Source organism: Dama dama, chromosome X (assembly GCF_033118175.1).
Source record: "Dama dama isolate Ldn47 chromosome X, ASM3311817v1, whole genome shotgun sequence".
NCBI classification, from domain to species: domain Eukaryota; kingdom Metazoa; phylum Chordata; class Mammalia; order Artiodactyla; family Cervidae; genus Dama; species Dama dama.
In genome coordinates, this window is record NC_083714.1 from 146,449,650 (window position 1) to 146,470,156 (window position 20,507).

Here is a 20,507-nt window from a genome sequence, read left to right on the forward strand (position 1 = left end):
ATTCTGATCTTCAAATGTGAGATACAGAGAAGCCCAACTTTATGAAAGAGTATTAGCACCCAGATTTTTATAGAAGAGATACAGAGTATTCCATATCTCATGGTGGAAAACTGCCTTGGTATATGTGTGAGAAATACAAAGAATTCCATATTTCATGAAGAAACAGTGATGCCCATGTTGGTCATGGCGACCTCATTCAAAAGGACTTATGGTAGGACTGTTACAGTCAGTGCTCCTGAAGCCATGGCAGGCCACTGTCCACACACGGCTCCACCAGAGACTCCTGAACACTCACTGGCCTCTCTCGTGGCCTCACTGCTCCTTGCTCCTGGGTCCTGGTGCACACAAGGTTGTGTCTGTGCCTTCCAAGTGTCTGTTTCCCTTGTCCTGTGGAAGCTCCGTAACCAAACACACTGGACTCCAGAATCAAATACGCTGGGAGTTCTCAGTCCCTCTGCTGGATCCACAGGGTGGGACATCTGTTTTGGGTCCTAGAACTTTCATAACAGTGAGAGGACTTCTTTGGGATAATTGCTCTCTAGTTTATGGGCTGTCTGCTTCCAAAACCTACGGGAATCAGTAAAAGCAGTGCTACGAGGGAAGTTGATAGCAATACAAGCCTACCTCAACAAACAAGAAAAACGTCAAATAGACAGCCTAAATCTACACCTAAAGCAGCTTGAAAATAAGTTAAAAAATCCAAGCCCTAAGTCAGTAGAAGGAAAGAAATCATAAAAATCTGAGCCAAAATAAATGAAAAAGAAATGAATGCAGCAATAGTAAAGATTTACAAAACAAAAAGTTGGTTCTTTGAGAAGATAAACAAAATTGACAAATAATTAGCCAGACTTATCAAGAAAACAAAGGAGAAAAATCACATGAAGAAAATTAGGAATGAAAAAGGGGAGTTTACCACAGACAACACAGACATACAAAGGATCATAAGAGACTATTATGAGCAACTGTATGGTAATAAAATGGACAACCACAGGATACGGACAGATTCTTAGAAAACTTCAACCTTCCACGACTGAACCTGGAAGAAATAGAAATTATGAACAGGACTATTACAAAAACTGAAATCAAAACTGTGATCAAAACCACCTAAAAACACACAGCTCAGGGACAGATGGCTTCACAGGTAAATTCTATCAAACATTTAGAGAAAAGCTAATACCTATCCTTCTGAAACTCTTCCCAAAATATGCAGTGGAAGGAACACTTCCAAACTCCTTCTATGACAGCACAACCACCCTGATACCAAAGCCAGACAAAGATATCACAAAAGAAGAAAATAACAGGCCAATGACACGGATGAACATAGATGCAAAAATCACCAACAAAATTCTAGGAAACAGAATGCAACATCACAATAAAAAGATCACAAGTATGATTAAGTCAGATGAATTCCAGGGATGCAAGTATTCTTCAATAGATGCAAACTGATCAATGTGATACACTATATTAACAAACTGAAAGACAAAATCCAAGGGATAATCTCAATAGATGCAGAAAAAGCTTTTGACAAATTTCTGCACCCATTTATGATAAAAACTCTTCAAAAATAAGTATAGACGTAACCTGACTCAACATAGTAAAGGTCATACATGATAAACCCACAGCAAACATCATTCTAAATAGTGAGAAAATGAAAGCACTCCCTATAAGATCAGGAACAAGAGAAGGGTCCCCACGCTAGCCACTATTATTCAAATACTTTTGGAAGTGCTAGCTACAGCAATCAGAGAAAAGAAAGAAATAAAAGGAATCCAGATTAGAAAGGAAGAGGTGAAACTCACACTATTTGCCGATGACATGATACTGTACATAGAAAACCCTAAAGATAACATCAGAAAATAACTAGAACCAATCAATGAATTTAGTAGTTGCAGGATACAAAATCAATACACACAAATCACATGCATTCCTATATATTAACAATGAAAAAACAGAAGGAGAAATTAAGGAATCAATCCCATTTACCATTGCAACTAAAAGAATAAAATACCTAGAGATAATCCTACCAAAAGAGACAATAACACTGTATACAGAAAAGTATAAGACACTGATGAAAGATATCAAAGATGATATAAACAGACAGAAGGATATTCCATGCTCCTGGGTTGCAAGAATCAATATTGTGAAAATGACTGTACTACCAACTGCAATCTACAGATTCAATGCAATCCCTATCAAATTACCAATGGCATTTTTCATGGAGCTAGAATAAAAAAAATTTCACAGTTCGTATGGAAACACAAAAGACCCTGAATAGGTAAAGTAACCTTGAGAAAGAAGAATGGAACTGGAGGAATCAACTTACCTGATCTCAGAGTATACTACAAAGCTACAGTCATCAAGACAGTATGTCACTGACACAAAAAGAAAAGTATTGGCCAGTGGAACAAGAGAGAAAGCCCAGAGAAAAACCCACACACATATTGGCAACTTATCTCTGACAAAGGAGACAAGAATACGCAATGGGAACAAGACGGCATCTTCAAGAAGTCGTGCTGAAAGAACTAGACAAGTAAGTGCAAAAGAATGAAATTGGAAAACTTCCTAAAACCATACACAAAGGTAAACTCAAAATGGACTAGAGACCTAAATGTAAGACCAGAAACTATAAAACTCGGAAGAAAACACAGGCAGAACACTGAAAGACATAAATCATAGCAACATCCTCTATGACAAACCTCCTAGAATAAAGGAAATAGAAACAAAAATAAATAAGTGAGAGCTAATTAAATTTAAAAGATTTGCATAGCAAAGGATACTATAAACAAGATGAAAAATCACCCATGGAATGGGAGAAAATAACAGCAAAGGCAACAACTGACAAAGTATTAATTTCCAAAACATACAAGCAGCTCATACACGTCACTACCAGAGAAACAAACAGCCCAGTCGAAAAGGGGGCAAAAGTCCTAAACAGATATTTCTCCAAAGAAGACATATGGATGGCTAATAAACACATGAAGAGATGCTTGACATCACTCATTATTAATGAGTGTTAGTCGCTCAGTCGTGTCCGACTCCTTGCAACCCCATGGGCTGTAGCCTGTCAGGTTCTTCTGTCCAAGGAATTTTCCAGGCAAGAATACTGGAGTGGGTTGCCATTTCCTTCACCAGGGGATCTTCCCAACCAAGGGACTGAACCCGGGTCCCCCACACTGCAGGCAGACTCTCCACCCCCTAAGGCATCAGGGAAGCTCATTATTAGAGAAATGCAAAGCAAAACTACAGTGTGGTATCACCTCACACCAGACAGAATGGGCATAATCAAAAAATCCAAACAACAAGTGCTGGAGAGGGTGTGGAGAAAAGGGAAGCCCCGTGCACTGCTGGTTGGAATGTAAACTGATAGAGCCACTATGGAAGACAGTATGGCAATTCCTCAAAAAAACTAGGAATAAAACCACCTTTTGACCCATCAATCCCACTATTAGTCATACATCCTTCAAAATCCAAAGCTAAAAAGACACATGCACCCCAGTGTTCATTGCAGCACTATTGACAAAAACCAAGACATGAAAGTAAACTAGATGTCCATTGACAGAGGAATGGAGAAAGAAGCTTTGGTGTATATATACAATGAAATACTACTCAGCCATAGAAAAACAGGAATGCATCTGAGTCAGTTCTAAGAAGGTGGATGAACCCAGAGCCTATTATACAGAGTGAAGTAAGTCAGAACGAGAAAAACAAATATACATTAACACACATATGTGGAATCTATGGAAGGATGGCACTGATAAATCTGCTTGCAGAGCAACAGTGGAGATGCAGACTTAGAGAACAGACTTAGGCACAAATGTGGGGGAGCAGAGGGAGTGGGTGAGATCAATGGAAAGAGAGTAGCATGGATGCATATACACTAACATATGTAAATAGAGAGCCAATGGGAATCTGCTGGATGACTCAGGGAACTCAAATGGGGGCTCTGTAATAACCTAGAGGGGTGGGAATGAGCGGGAAGTGGGAGGGATTCAAGAGGGAGGGGACATATGGACACCTACACCTATGGTTAATTCAGGTTGATGTATGACAGAAATCAAACCAATACTGTAAATAAGAATCAATCAATGAAAAAATATTTTTTCAAAAGCTAAAAAATCATTATTTGGAAATTACTTAGAATGTCACAGTTGAGAGAAAAAAATAAAACTTAGTAAGTGGTCTATTGCCTTCCAGGTTCTGTTCTCTTCATTTTAAAAAAGTATGAGATAGAGGAGTTAATGTCTTCATGATACTGTCTCTGCTGTTCTGTTTATCATTATACAATGGTTATGCCACTTTCCATAATAATGAGGGTGCTCCACTAATGTTCGTCACAGGAAACACATGTTGAGGCCTTCATTTGGACCAGGAACTCTTCTCTGTGATGTGTGCAGGTTGACATGAAACCCCATGATCTTTCATTCAGTTAGGAGACACTGTGTTCAATCCATACACAGATTCATACACAGTAAAGTTTCCTGCAGATGGACATGTTGACCTGTCTTTTGATCCAGAGGACACTAGACATGGCACTGTATTCCAGATTGGGGGTCAGATACAACACGTCTCTGTTTCTCTCTGGCCTGGGCACCGATCTGATTCAGCTCTTGCCAGGAAGGAGACTTTGGGCAAATTCATTGACTCGTTAACCGCTATGTGTTTCTGCTTCCCCAGCTGCTGAAAAGGATGGTAGCAGTAAAAGTGCTTAACCTCATAGTGTTGCTCTGAGTACTCAAAGATTTTATTATACGTGTACACATGGAGAGCTAACCACGGTTCAGAAGGGTGAGCTTATCTCCTTGCCTCTCTTCACTTTCGTTTCTGCTTGTACTCACATTCACTTGTCCCTGCCCCACCCTTTCCCCCTCCCAGCCAAACTCCACTCTCTCTCACCTGTGCCCCATCCTCAGACTCTACATCCAAAAACATGGCTGTAAATCTCCTGATTTACCTCAGAAAATATCCATACCATCACCCTTGGATTAAAAAAAGTCATGAATATTAGCGGAAGAAATCAGAAACACACTAAACTGGCAGTGTGAAAACTACACAAGAAATAAAGCATTATTAGTGAAAGTTTGAATATGAACATTTTCATATCTTCAGATTCATATTTTCAGAATTCAATACAAGAGATTTATACTTGATAGAAATAATGGCAAAAAATAAAAATAAAAACGATGTTATGAGGTTTCTTGGCCTTTAAATATCCCTCTACAAGGTTTTTAAAACTTTATATACTCATGTTCTATTATTGTCCCATGACCACTTATTTCCTATCATTATACAGATCATGTGAAGGGGTCATTAGACCTGTAACTTCATAGAGAATATGCACTAAATGTTTCCATACGAGCACACAATGAAACCTCAGTGTTGCATTTAGGCTTCACAATATCCCCATAAGAAGAGGCGAATACTCATTATGCTGAAAAAGAAAAATCCTTCCCCCGTCCCCCATGCCTAATACACTCTGTTCTTGAGGCCCTGAAGGGCTGAATTGACAGTGCTAGGTCCATGCGGTGAGTCAAAGGCGCTGCTGACACTGCGTCCATGGAACAGGGAAATGTGGAACAGCAATAATATTAACAACAGTAATGACAGCAGCTAGAATTGACTGGAACGTACCATATGTCAAATATTGTTCTGATGATTTCCCATGTCTTAACATGGTCAGTGTTCTATACTGCCCCATGAAGTAGTTAACTTTACTCCAAGCTAGTGTTTCCATGCGGCTAATGGAGGAATGAGGCACAGAGACGCTAAGTAACTAGCTCAGTGTCACCCAGCAGTAAGGGAGCCACTGTTTTGGACGCGTTGTGGAACATTGTTTGCTTCTATTTATTCAGTCAAGGGTAAGATCCAATGGCTATGGCAAAATATGCAGAATAACAGCTACCACATAACACAAATATTTATCACATTATGGAAAGACACACTAAATAGAAATCTGATTTCTTCAGAAATCTTTCAGATACAGGCTTGGCAAGACTGGAATCAGAATGTTTTGTAGAAACGATGGTCTGAGAGCCTCCTGAGAACAGCAGACAGAATGGCAGTGAGTCTGCTAGACTGGAGGTCTTGGGTTTGTGTGTGAGAGAAGGCAGTAAACCCCTGTCACCTACACAAGCTCCCAATGGAGACAGAGCATGGAAGTAGGCAACATAAGACCATTCCTCTGCTCTGGTAGTGCCCAGACAAGTTGTCCTTGTCAATCAGAACTGAGGGATTCTAAAAAAAAAAGAAAGAAAGAAAAAACTGCAGATTTCACGACCTTCACTCAGAGAATCTCACAGCTACAAGAGTGCCCTAGAATCTGTGAGTTTTCACTCAGCTTGGGAAACTCTCAGGGACTTTATTAAACCCCTTTAGTACCGAGACTGTCAGCAAAATAAGGGAAATAGTGATCAGAAGAGATATTAGATAAAAAATAGAGATTATCGACAAAACCCAAAGTTGGCTCTGTCAAAAATTCAATACAAATTCATAATCTTCTACTCATATACACCAAAAAAGGCAAGAAAGCTAAAGACAACACTTATAAATATTGGGAGTAAAATAGGTTTCAGATCCCACAGAGATTACAAGGATTCTACGACTGATTCTACATAACTACATCAGGCAATTTTGGTGAAAGGAACTAACTAACTACGTTGAGCAAAAAAGAAATTGATAATCTGTTTAAAAACCGAGCTTGTAGTTGAAAAATTTGCAGAAATCTCCAGGCCCATGTGGTACCCCTGGCACAAAAGAGAAAGGGACGGAAAAAGTGGGTAGGGACAGAGAAAAGGTGAATATATTCTAATACAATCAGTCACTCAAGGTATTTGAGCCAAATCCAAGCAATGTGATGAAGCCATTGGCTTTTATTTTCTCATTGTCCTCCAGCTTCCCCATCCTGCCTCCCTCCTTTGCCCCAGTTGCTTTTGCCTTCTTAAGTCCTGCCCTCCATCAAGAGTAGCATGATTATGAGGCATGATTCCCACATTAAAACTGATATCCACTGGCTGACTGACATTCAGCATGGATGCTATCATCCCCTGCAGCTGGTATACTCAAGCTCTCTGTCTCTCATCATACCAGAAGGTTTCACTCCTAATTTCAGGTATAGCTAGGAGAGACTGGGCAGAGCACATGTTGGAGCCTTGAGTCCTTCATCTGTGAAATTTGGATGACCACAAATTGTGGGAGAAACAAAAGATAGCAGCACCAGACCCCTTTCAATGAGTCCTAAGGCCACTGAAACATGCCAAACCCAGAGTATCACAGGACTCCTTGACATTCAGAAGCATGTCAGGTGGATTTCCCTGCCAGGACTGTGGCATTTATTGTTCCTTCTGCTTGGAATGCTCTTCCCTTAGGTACCAATACGGCCTGCTCCCTCACTTCCTCCTGATCTCTGCTTAATTGCCATCTTTCAGGGAGACTTTCCCTCATTATCTTGAGTAAAATAATGATATCATACCTACACACACCCTTTCCGTGATCTAGCAACTCATGTCCATTGAGTCTGTGATGCCATCCAACCATCTCATCCTCTGTTGTCCCCTTCTACCCTGTCTTTGATGTACATTTCTCTAATAATTAGTGATGTTGAACATTTTTTCATGTGTTTTTTGGCCACTTGTATGTCTTCTTTGGAGAAATGTGTGCTTAGATCTGCCCATTTTTGATTGAGTTTTTTTTTTTTTTTTGATACTGGCCTACAGAATCCTTTTGTATAATTTGGAGAATAATGCCTTGACAACTAATGAGGTTTGGGACATTACACAGGAGGCAGTGATCAAGACCATACCCATGAAAAACAAATGCAAAAAGGCAAAATGGTTCTCTGGGGAGGCCTTACAAATAGTTGAGAAAAGAAAAGAAGCTAAAGTCAAAGGAGAAAAGGAAAGGTATACCCATTTGAATGCAGAATTCCAAAGAATAGCAGGGAGAGATAAGAAGCCCTTCCTCAGCGATCAATGCAAAGAAATAGAGGGAAAAAATAGAATGGGAAATACTAGAGATCTCTTCAAGAAAATTCGAGATACCACGGGAACATTTCATGCAAAGATGGACACAATAAAAGACAGAAAGAGGATGGACTAACAGAAGCAGAAGACATTAAGAAGAGGCGGCAAGAATACACAGAAGAGCTACACAAGAAAGAACCTCATGACCCAGATAAACAAAATGGTGTGATCAAAATCAAAGGATCAAACCCAGAATATATATTCGTACCCAACATAGGAGAAGCTCAATATTCGTAATGCAAATGCTAAAAAAGAGGAAAGGAGAAATTAACAGTAACACAATAAGAATAGAAGACTTTAATACACCATTCACACCTATGGATAGATCAACCAAACAGAAAATTAGCAAAGAAACACAAATTTAAATGATACAATGGACCAGTTAGACCTAATTGATATAGGACATTTCACCCCAGAACAATGAAATTCACCTTTCTCTCAAGTGCACATGGAACATTCTCCAGAATAGATCACATTCTGGGCCATGAATCTAGCCTTGGTAAATTCAAAATAATCGAAATCATTCTGAGCATCTTTTCTGATCACAATGAGGTAGGATCAGATGTCAACATCAGGAAAAAAAAACTATTAAAAATAAAAACATATGGAGGCTAAACAACGTGCTTCTGAATAACCAACAAGTTACAGAAGAAATAAAAAAGAAATCAAAATATGCATAGAAACAAATGAAAATTAAAACACGAGAACCCAAATCTATGCCATTCAGTAAAGCAGTGCTAAGGGGAAAGTTGATAGCAATAAGAGCTTACCTCAAGAAACAAGAGAAACATCAAATAAATGACCTAACTTTACACCTAAAGCAACTAGAAAAAGAAGCAGTGAAGAACCCCAGGGTTAGCAGAAGGAAAGACAAGATAAAAATCAGGGCAGAAAGAAGTGGCGAAAAAAAAAAAAAGAGACTATAGCAAAACTCAACAAAACTAAAAGCCGGTTCTCTGAGAAGATAAATAAAATAGACAAACCACTAGCCAGACCCATCAGGAAAAAAAGGGAGAAGAATCAAGCCAGTCAACAAAATTAGAAATGGAAATGGAGAAATCACAACAGACAACACAGAAATACAAAGGATCACAAGAGACTACTATCAGCAGCAGGAAGAAATGGACGAATTCTTAGAAAGTATAACCTTCCAAAACTGAACCAGGAAGAAAGAGAAAATTTTACCAGACCCATCAAAAGCATGGAAATTGAAACTGCAATGAAAAATCTTTGGACAAACAAAAGCCCAGGACCAGTTGGCTTCACAGGTGAATTCCTCCAAACAATTAAAGAGCTAACACCTATCCTACTCAAACTCTTCTAAATTATTGCACAACGTAAACCCCCAAACTCATTTTATGAGGTCCCCATCACCCTAATCCCAAACCCAGACAAAGATGCCACAAAAAAAGAAAACTACAGGCCAATATCACTGATGAACATACAGGAAAAATCTTCAACAAATTCTAGCAAACAGAATCCAACAACATATCCCAAAGGTCAGACATCATGACCAAGTGGGTTTATTCCAGGGATGCAAGGATTCTTCAATATTTGCAAATCAGTCAATGTGATAAATTGCATTAACAAACTGAAAGATGAAAACCATATGATTATCTCCATAGATGCAGAGAAAGCCTCTGACAAAATTCATGCATTTATGATAGAAACACTCCAGAAAGCAGGCACAGAAAGAACACGAATCAACATAATAAAAGACATATATGATAAAATCATAGCAAACTTTATCCTCAAAGGCGAAAAATTGAAAGCATGTCCCCTAAAGTCAGGAACAAGACAAGAGTGCCCACTCTCACCACTACTATTCAACATAGTTTTGGAAGCTTAACCATAGCAATGAGAGAAGAAAAAAATTAAAGGGTATCCAGATTGGAAAAGAAGAAATGAAACTCTCTTTGCAGATAACATGATCCTCTACACAGAAAGCCCTAAAGACACTACCAGAAAATGACTAGAGCTAATCAATGAATATAGAAAAGTTGCAGGATATAACGTTAATACACATAAATCCTTTGCATTTCAATATACTAACAATGAGAAAACAGAAAGTGAAATGAAGAAGCAATCCCTTTCAGCATTGCGGTGAAAAGAATGACATACTTAGGAATAAAACTACCTAAAGAAACGAAAGACCTATATATAGAAAACGTTAAGACACTGATGAAAGAAATCAAAGATGACAGAAATAGATGGTGAAATATACCTTGTTCATGGATCTGAAGAGTCAACATAGTGATAATGAATATACTACCCAAGGCACTCGTAGATTGAATGCAATCCCTATCAAGCTATCACTGGTATTTTTCACAGAACAAGAACACATAATTTCACAATGTGGATTGAAATAAGGAAAACCTCGAAGAGCCAAAGCAATCTTGAGAAAGAAGAATGGAAGAGGAGGAATCAATCTGCCTGACTTCAGACTATACTACAAAGCTACAGCCATCAGGACAGTATGGTACTGGCACAAAGACAGAAATATAGATCAATGGAACAGAAGAGAAAGCTCAGAGATAAACCCATGCACCCATAGACACCGTATCTTTAACAAAGGATGCAAAAATAAACAATGGAGAAAAGACAATCTCTTTAACAAGTGGTGATGGGAAAACTGGTCTACCAAATGTAAAAGAAGGAAACTAGAACGCTTTCTAACACCATACACAAAAATAAACTCAAAATGGATGAAAGAATCAAATGCAATACGAGAACGTGTAAAACTGGAGCCTATTATACAGAGTGAAGTATGTCAGAAGGAGAAACACCCATAGAGTATATTAACACATATCTATGGAAACTTGAAATATAATAATGATGACTGCATACACGAGGCAGCAATAGAGACACAGATATAAAGAAGAGACTTTTGGACTCTGTGGGAGAAGGCCAGGGTGAGATGATTTGAGTGACTAGCATCAAAACATGTATGTTATGATATGTGAAATAGATCACCCGTCCAACTTTGATGCATGACACAGGGCACTCAAAGCCACTGTACTGGGGAAACCTTGAGGGATGGGATGGGGAGAGAAGTGGTAGGGGTTTCAGAATGGGCAAGACATGTACTCCCATGGCTGATTCAACTCCTTATATGGCAAAAACCACCACAATACTGCAAAGTAAGGAGCCTCCAATTAAGATAAATACATTAATTTCAAAGAAAAAGACCCATGTGCATGTTGTCTATAAGAAACCCACTTCAGACCTAAAGACACATACAGACTGACAGTGACAGGATGGAAACATATATGCCATGCAAATGGGAATCAAAAGAAAGATGGAATAGCAATCCTCATATCAGACCTTAAACGAAAGAAGATTACAATAGATAAGGAAGGACACTACATAGTGATGAAGGGATCAATACAAGATGAAGACATAGCAATTGTAAACATCTATGCCCCCAACAAAGGAGCACCTCAATACATAAGACAAACATTAACAGACATTAAAAGAGAAATTGACAGGAAAACAATCATAGTCAACTTTAACACCCCACTCACACCAATGGACAGATCATCAAAACAGAAAATTAATGCAGAAACACATGTCTTAAATGATACATGAGATGAGATGAATCTCATGGATATCTTCAGGACATGCCATCCAAATGGAGAAGAATACACCTTCTTCTCATGTGCACAGGGAGCATTTTCCAGGAGAGACCACAACTTGGGTCCCAATTCAAATCTCAGTAAAATGAACAAAATTGAAATTGTATCAAGCATCTTCTCTGACCACAACACTGAGACTAGATATCAATTAGGAGAAAAAAGAAAACTGTAAGAAACACAAACACATGGAGATGAAACAACACATTTCTAAATAACCAACAGGTTGCTGAAGAAGTCAAAACGGAAATCGAAAATTTTCTAGAAAACAAGGACAAAGAAAACACGGCAACTCACAATCTATGGGATGCAGGAAAAGAAGTTCTAAGAGGGAAGTTTGTAGCAATACAATCCTAACTCAAGAAACAAGAAAAGCATCAAATAGACAACCTCAATTGACTCCTAAAACAACTGATAACGAAGAACAACAACAACAGCAAGAAAAAAACAGCCAAAATTAGTACATGGAAAAAAATCATAAAGATCTGAGCTGAAATAAATGAAAAATAATTGAAAGAAACAAAAGCAAAGATTAATTAGCTAAAAGCTGGTTCTTTGAGAAGATAATATTGACAAACCTTTAGCCAGATTCATCGAGAAAAATAGAAGAATGAAATCAACAAACTTAGAAATGAAAAAGGAGAGGTTACAACAGAAAATGCAGAAACACAAAGGCTTGTAAGAGACTATTATGAACAACTCTATGGCAATAAAATGGATAACCTGGAAGAAATGGACAGATGCTTAGAAAAGCTCAATCTTCCAAGACTTAAACAGGAAGAAATAGAAATTATGAACCACTCAATTACAAGCTCCAAATCGAAGCTGTGATCAACAAATTCCCAAAAGGAAAAAGCTCAGGACCAGATGGCTTCACAGGCGAATTCCATCAAACATTCAGAGATGAGCAAATGCCTATCCTTCTAAAACTCTCTCAAAAAAACTGCAGAGAAAGGAACACTTACAAACTCATTCTACAAGACTACCATCACCCTGATACCAAAACCAGACAAAGACAAGACCAAATAAGAAAACTACAGGCCAATATCACTGATGAACATAGATGCAAAAAATCCTCAGCAAAATTTTAGCACACAGAATTCAACAACACATCAAAAACCATGATCAAGTTGGCTTTATTCCAGGGATGCAAGGATTCTTCAATATTCGCAAATCAATCAATGTGACACACCATATTAACCACAGGAAAGCTAAAAATCATATGATAACCTAAATAGATGCAGAAAAAGCCATTAAATTTTAAAATTTTCAATTATTAAATTAAAAATAAATAAACTTTAAAAAGAAATAAACTAAAAAAAGGAAAAAACGTTGAAATAACTCAAATGTCCATCAACAAGAATAAATAAAACAGGCAATACAAAATTATTTGGCCATCAAAAGAATGGAGTTCTTATAAAAGCTATAACATGCTAGAGCTCTGAAAAGATAATGTTAATTAAAAGAAGCCAGGAACAAAAGGCTGTGTATTGCATATTCTGTTCGTGTGAGCACGTGTGTCTCAGATTAGGTAATTCTCTAAAGACTGAAAATAGAGGAGTGAATGCAAGGGCCCAGATGAAGGGGGAAATGGAAAATGACTGCCAACTGGAGAGTGTTTCCCATTGGAGTGATGAAAATATTCTAGAATGAGGCTGTGGTTATGGTTATTCAACCTATGAATAAGTTACAAATCAATGAATTATACACCTTAACTAGTAAATTCATGGTACAGGTACATCATGTCAATGAATCAAACTTTTTTTTTTTTAACTACTGAAATTAACTTCTGTCCAGGAATATTATCCTTCAAAAACAAAGGAGAAGGAGATATTCTCACAGGAACACAAAATTGGGGAATTCATTTTCAGCAGTTACCTTGTCCGTAAGAAATGTTAAAAGAAGTTATTTACACAGAATAAGATGATATTTAAGAGAAACTATGAGTTAAGAAAGAGTGTTATGTTGAAGTTTGACAGAAAACAACAAAATTCTGGAAAGTAATTATCCTTCAATGGAAATTTAATTGAAAAAAATAAACAAAGGCAAATTGAGATGAAGGTTTTCTTCTTATTATTAATTGGTTAAAGATAAATGCTTCTTTGGGTTTCTCTGTTTTTCACTGATTATGAATCTTCATAGTTAAAGTGGGTTTCACATATAAAAGATCCAGTTTCACTCAGTGGTAAAGAATCCGCCTGCAATGCAGGAGCTGTGGCAGATGCGAATTCCATCTCTGGGTCAGGAAGATCCCCTGCAGGAGAGCATGGAAACCCACCCCAGCATTCTTGCCTGGAGAATCTCCGTGAACAGAAGAGACTGGTGGGTTTACAGTCCATGGGGTGGCAAAGGGTTGGACACGACGGTGCAAGTAAACAACAGCAGACACACATTCCTAATAGAAACTCTGAAGATACTAAAAATAGATGAGAAAATTCTCAGCCTAAACAAAGGAAAACAAACAAACAAAAATCCTAGATTGTAAAGCTGAGTTAGAAAAGGTTTTAGGCAATAAAATATCTCCCAACACTAGTGTAAACAGTGTGTTCCACACAAGGGAGAGGAGTCATTTTTAATACTCACTCAATAGAAAAACATTCTAGTTACATTCATAAATTAAAGGAAATGAAAATGTCCAGAAAACATTGTATAAAATCTACTCATCATTTTGTATCTAATTTTAGCGTCCAACTAATAAAAATAAATAAAAAAAAACAAACATTAAGGGAATTTTTAAGAAAAAACGTCTGTGAAAATTTAAGCAGCCTCCAAGGAAAAGAGTTGGACACGACTGAGTGACTGAACTGAACTGAAGCAGTCCCAATGAATGTAAATTTATTTTCTTTTCTCCATAGGCTCAAAGTAATTGACAATTAAGAATGAATTTCACTTTAACACATATTTTTCAATTTCACCAGGATGTTTTATATACAAATATAAGATTTTTCAAGCTAAAAAGGTTTGTACCTTGCAGTGACTATTTTGTTTCACTGACTTAGACATAAAGACACATTGTGTGTCTCTATCTTGACCATTTTTGTGGTATCACTATGCATTTAGAATCAACTGTTTGAATGTGGGTCTGTGAAGTTCTCAGGTCACATACTGTTGAAGCCTAGCTTGAAGGATCTTGAGCATTATCTTGCTAGCATGTAAAATGAGTGCAGTCATGTGGTAGTTTGAACATTGTTTGGCATTGCCCTTCTTTGGGATTGAAATGAAAACTGACCTTTCTCAGTCCTGAAGCCACTGCCAAGTTTTCCAAACTGGCTGGCCTATTGAGTGCACCACTTTAACAGCACCATCTTTTAGGATTTGAAAGCTCTCAGCTGGAATTTCATCACCTCCACTAGCTTTGTTCATACTGCTGCTTCCTAAGGCCCACTTGACTTTGCCCTCCTGGATGTCTGGCTCTAGGTGAGTCATCACACCATCGTGGTTATCCAGGATAATAAGATCTTTTTTTTAAATTTACAGTTCTTCTGTGTATTCCTGCTACCTCTTCTTAATCTCTTCTGTTTTAGTTAGGCCCATAACGTTTCTGTGCTTTATTGTGCCTGTCTTTGCCTGAAATGTTCCCTTGGCATGTCTAATTTTCCTGAAGAGATCTCTAGTCTTTCCCATTCTACTGTGTTCCTGTGGTTCTTTGCTTTATTCAAATCCCTTGTGAGTATACTCTGGAAGGGACAAATAGACTCAAGGGTTAGGCCTGGCACACACGGCACCAGAAGACCTATGGATGGAGGTTCCCAACATTGTGCAGGAGATGGTGATCAAAAGCATCCACAAGAAAAAGAATTGCAAAGAGGCAAAGTGATTGTCTGAGGAGGCCTTACAAATAGATAAGAAGAGAAGAGAAACGTAAAGCACACATGGAAAGATATAGCCACTGCCATACTGCCTCCCCCACCTCCCGATCTGGGGGTCACCGTCTGCTGCTCTCGGTGCCAGGGGGAGGGGACAACCCAGACTCTCCTATGGGGAAGCCATGGACCAGGTGTGTCTCCCTGAGGATGTGATTGTATAAATCATGCACTCACCTTTAATCATCACCTCACACCCTGCATTCGCCAAGAGACACATGGAGGACCGAGGAGACCATGGACCCTGCTATCTGGCCACACCTCTGCAGTCTCCAACGTTCAGTGGACGGGCGGACGGATGACCAGCCCCGCAGGACAAGGCTGAGAATAGCCTCCACAATACCCAGCTCCTAAACCTGCCATTCATCAGCCCCAAGGCGGCTTCCGGTTTAGGCTGGTGACGGCACACGACATGACTGAGACGCAGCCCCCATGATGCCCAGCTCCACCCACACACCGTCCGGCGGCCTCGACGCACCTTCCAGTTCAGCAAGGTGACGTCACAGGATTTGAACAAGGAGTGGCCTCCACAATGCCCATCCCCTCAGTGCGCCGTCCTTCAGCCCCGAGGCGGCTTCCAGTTCAGGCTGGTCACATCACAGAACGTGACTGAGACGCAGCCTCAGCACTGCCAAGCTCCAGATGCGCCAGTCCGTTAGCCCCGGAGCAGCTTCCAGTTCAACTTGATGACATCGCCAACAAGCCCGACAGCCCAGATGAAGTCGCCTGCGATGGTGTTGGTATAGCCAGCAGCTGACCCCGGGCACTGGCCCCGCACCCATGCACAAAGGTAGTGGAGCCAGGGACCAGGCCGGGTGGATGAGGACAAGCTGCAGGTTCTCTGTGAGGTTGATGCCGGCCATGAACAAAAGAGGGGCTGCAGTTCATGGTGCGAGATGTGGGGTCCGGTGCCCACGTGTGCAGTCACTAACCCATGGAGTCATGTGGCCAACCAAACCGTGTGGTCACCGGCTCACATGATTGGTCACCCACCCATGGGGTCACTAACCTGCGAGGTCATGTGGTCACCTGTCCACATGATTACCCCCTCACGCCATCGCCCACCCACGTGGTCACCCACTCACTGGGTCAGCAACTCACATGGTAACCCACCCTGCAGGCAGGATCTCAAACCGGTCACCCACCCACACACTTACCCACCCACACGGTCACCAACCCACACATCTCCTGCCCATGTGAACAGTAACCCATGGGTCACCTGCCCACGCAGTCACCAAGCTGTGCCATCACCCACCCAGACTCTGCCCTCCTCTGTGGTCAGAGATTCAGATGTCCGACAGAGACCCAAGTTCAGACAGCAGGGACTCACAGGGGTGTTGACTGATGAATTTCTCCTGTTACAGAGGGCAGGCGGGCTGGACAGTGACCCCAGAGATGTCCACGTCCTGACCTCGTGTGGTGGACACAAAAATGTCCGCACGGATGTTCACGTCCTGTCTACATCCTGACCCCCTGTGGTAGACACAGTAACATCCCCAAGGATGTCCATGCCATGGTCCCCAGGTGGTGAACAGAATAACGTCCCCCAGTAAGTCCTGTTCCATTTCTCCTCTTGAACCCAAACCCAGCCCCATGTGCTAGGATATGCGTGTGACCAGGTGTCCTGGTATGAAGGCGGCACTCACCTGGGTGGCTGCAGCTCTTCATGTGCTCCAGGTAGTGGACGAGGTCTAGGTGCTTCACCTGGTTCCCCCACCAGTAGGGGATACCAGGCCACAGTTCTGCATGCTGACTCATGGATGCCTCGTCCTTGTATGACAGGATGACCTGCTGGCCCCGGGACCACGGCTGGCACAGAGTTGGCACCTCCTGTGGGGAGAATCATCCAGGTGCCCATGAGACGTGTGCACAGGGGTTATTGGGGTGCCTTGTGACATGATGTGTCAGGTATTGGGGGTGTCCCAGAAGCTACAGCAGTGTGTGGATTATTGGGGTGTCTATGAGCAGTGATGGACTGGTTATTGGGTTCTCTGTGAGAAGAGACAGTCATGGGTGGAATAATGGCATGTCTGGGTAGAGACACTAGTGGGTAGATTACTGGGGTGTCTGAGTGGAGAAGGTGGTGGGTGGGTTATTGGGGTGTCTTGAGCAGTGATTGGTAGATTTTTGGGGTGTTTGAGTGGAGACAGTGGTGGGTAGATTACTTGGGTGTCTTGAGCAGTGATGGGTCAATTATTGGGGTACATACCTGAGTGGAAACAGAGGTGGGTGGATTATTGGGATTTCTGATAGGAAACGGCGGTGGATTACTGGGGCTCTTGAGGCGTGATTGATGGATTTTGGGAGTGCCTGAATAGAGACCGGGCAGGGTGCATTATTGGGCATGCCTGTGACCAGTGATGGGCTGGTTACTGGGGTGTTTGAGTGGAGACAGTGGTGGGTGGATTACTTGGGTTCTGTGAGCGGCGTCACCTGGTATCTGAATCAGCCTCATGCAGCGAGCAGATAGTTGGATTACAGTGAAACCAAGTGCTCCCGCTGCCAGGAGCATGGGGAGCCTGTGGCCCCTGCACACCCCACGGAAACACAGCATGTACCCAAAGATGTTCTTGATGCAGCCCATCAGGTACTCATGCAGGTCCTCCATCATGCCCTCGGAGTTCCTACATGACAGGATGACCTCCTGGGGATGGTTCTCCAGCCACTCTGAGATCTCCGTGAGGGCGTTCTGGATGGGGGTGGAGGAGAGGGGCCTTGTAGTGAGAGACAGAGGGGCGTGGGTGGGGACTTCTCCCCGCACAGCCCCTCTACAGATGGGTTGGGGGTCTTCACACACAAAGACATAAAGCATGGTGCCTGCTCCCAAGGGACCCAGCCTCTTCTGAGTGGCAGTGGGGAGCTGTGGCATTGCTCTGGGGTATGTGTGTGTGTGTGTGTGTGTGTGTGTGTGTGTGTGTGTGTGTGTGTGTTTCTGTGTGTGTATGTAGATGCTCTGGTAGGTACAGGTGCACACGCATGTGTGCATGTGTTCAGGGTCTGTGTGTGCACAGATATGCATGTGTGTGTGTGTCTGTGTGCACAGCAGCAGAGAGCAGTGCTTATTATACTGTGTGAAGTCAGTACTCCAGGGAGCGTGGGAGGCCAGCGGCCAGAGTGAAACATTAAGTGACTTGTCCAGCAGCCGAGAGAATGGACTGGACACCCCAAAACTGGTAGACACAGGAAAAGATGTGTCAGGGACCTGGTTTAGCCAAATTCTGGGAGACACCCCAGAGTCCTGGGGTACAGCTGTGGGTTCAGAAGTGCATGTTGGTCAGGAATTCTGAGTGCCTGATGCCAGAGGTCAGCCCTTTCCTGCCAGAAGTGGACGTCTGTCTGTACCCTTAGAGATCAGTGTCTTCTAACGGGAGTGGACCTGTGTTGTCCCCTTAAAGGTCAGCCTCTCCTGCCTGAAGTGACCATGTGTCCATCTGAGTGGATGTGTGTCCATTCCCTTAGAGGTCAGCATCTCCTAACTGGAGTGGACCTGTGTTGTCCCCTTAGAGGTCTGCCTCTCCTGCCTGGAGTGACCAGATGTCCATCTGAGTGGACGTGTGCCCATCCCCTCCGAGGCCCTCCATGTCCTGCCTGGACCAGACGTGGGTGTCCCTGGCTGGCGGACCCCCATCCATACCCTCTGCCCCCGCCCCCACCTCCACGAGGGCCGTCGTGTACACCATGTGGCCAGGGTGCAGGTTCCCCTCGGTGCCCTCCTCTGTGTGCACCATCTGCAGGTCCTCACGCCCAGCATCCAGCTGCTTTGTGATGCTCAGCACCTGCACACAGAGGTCGGTCACCTGTGCTGGGCACAGAGGGCAGCCCCCCCTCAGGGGCTGGGCATGCACTGAGGATGCCCAATGAGGGCCACATCGTCCACTGAAATCAACAGTGTTGGTGCTGCCCTGCTTCTGGGAACAGGGTTGAGGCCCTGCTTCTGGGAACAGGGTCTCCAGGGTCACTGGTCACATGGAGCACACAGCCCAGGTCCAGATTGTGGTCTTGGGGGCAGTGTTCTTGCAGAGTCCAGCCTCACCCTCCTCTCAGGCAGTCCCTGGGTGGAAGCGCCCTGTGGGTTCAACAGCCCAGTCTCCAAACACCCAAGCTGGACCCTTGGACATGAGGACACACAAGACCCATGGTATCAGAGTCATCCTATTATAACTTTCCCCCCTCCACAGTAATAGTCCCCCACTACAGTAAGGGTCCTCCTTGATTATGAATCCCCTGTCCACAGTAAGGCTTCCCTGGTGGCTCAGCTGGTAAAGATTCTGCCTGCATTGTGGGAGACGTGGGTTCAGTCCCTGGGTTGGGAAGATCCACTGGAGAAGGGAAAGGTTATGCACTCCAGTATTCTGGCCTAGAGAATTCCATGGCCTGTCTAGAGTCAGACATGACTGATCAACTTTCACTTTCTCCACAGTGACATCCCCCCTACATGGTCATAGCCCTATTTATTGTTGTATCTCCCCTCTATCATATTAGTCAGCTCTCTACAGTAATGTTGCCCCTTGTACAAATAAAGTCCTACCTCTATGTAATCACCCCCTCTCTAGAATAATAGTCCTTCTCCCTGAAGAGCTCATCCTCCTGTAATACTCCCCTTTCCTCGTCACAATAACCTTTCAGAATAAAAGTCTCTTCTCTAATCCGAATAGTCAACGAGATGCAAGTAGAACACACAGCAAAACAGTATGTCAGAACCCCAAGCACCGCACCGTGGGGAGCCCCAGTGGATGTGTGTGCCCCACCACATAGGGCTCCTTTGGTGTGTCTGTGTCACCATCCTGGGGACACCTGAGGGTGTGTGTCTGTCTTCCCCTCACAGAGGAGACCTCCCCATAATACAGGTCACCTGCCTCCTGGGTGTCCTTTCCACAACTCTCCACCTAGCACAGGTCACCTGCCCACTCCCGAGTCGTCCTGTCTCCACATCCCTGGACCTCTGTTCCATCATAATCCGGGTCAGGGTGTCACAAGCGCTTCATCTTCCCATTTGC

At 42.3% G+C, this 20,507-nt stretch overlaps 1 pseudogene; it reads right to left on the reverse strand.

The window, feature by feature from the left end:
- Positions 1-16,165: 16,165 nt before the first annotated feature.
- On the reverse strand, positions 16,166-20,464 carry LOC133052921 (PI-PLC X domain-containing protein 1-like; annotated as a pseudogene).
- Between the last annotated feature and the right edge of the window lie 43 nt (positions 20,465-20,507).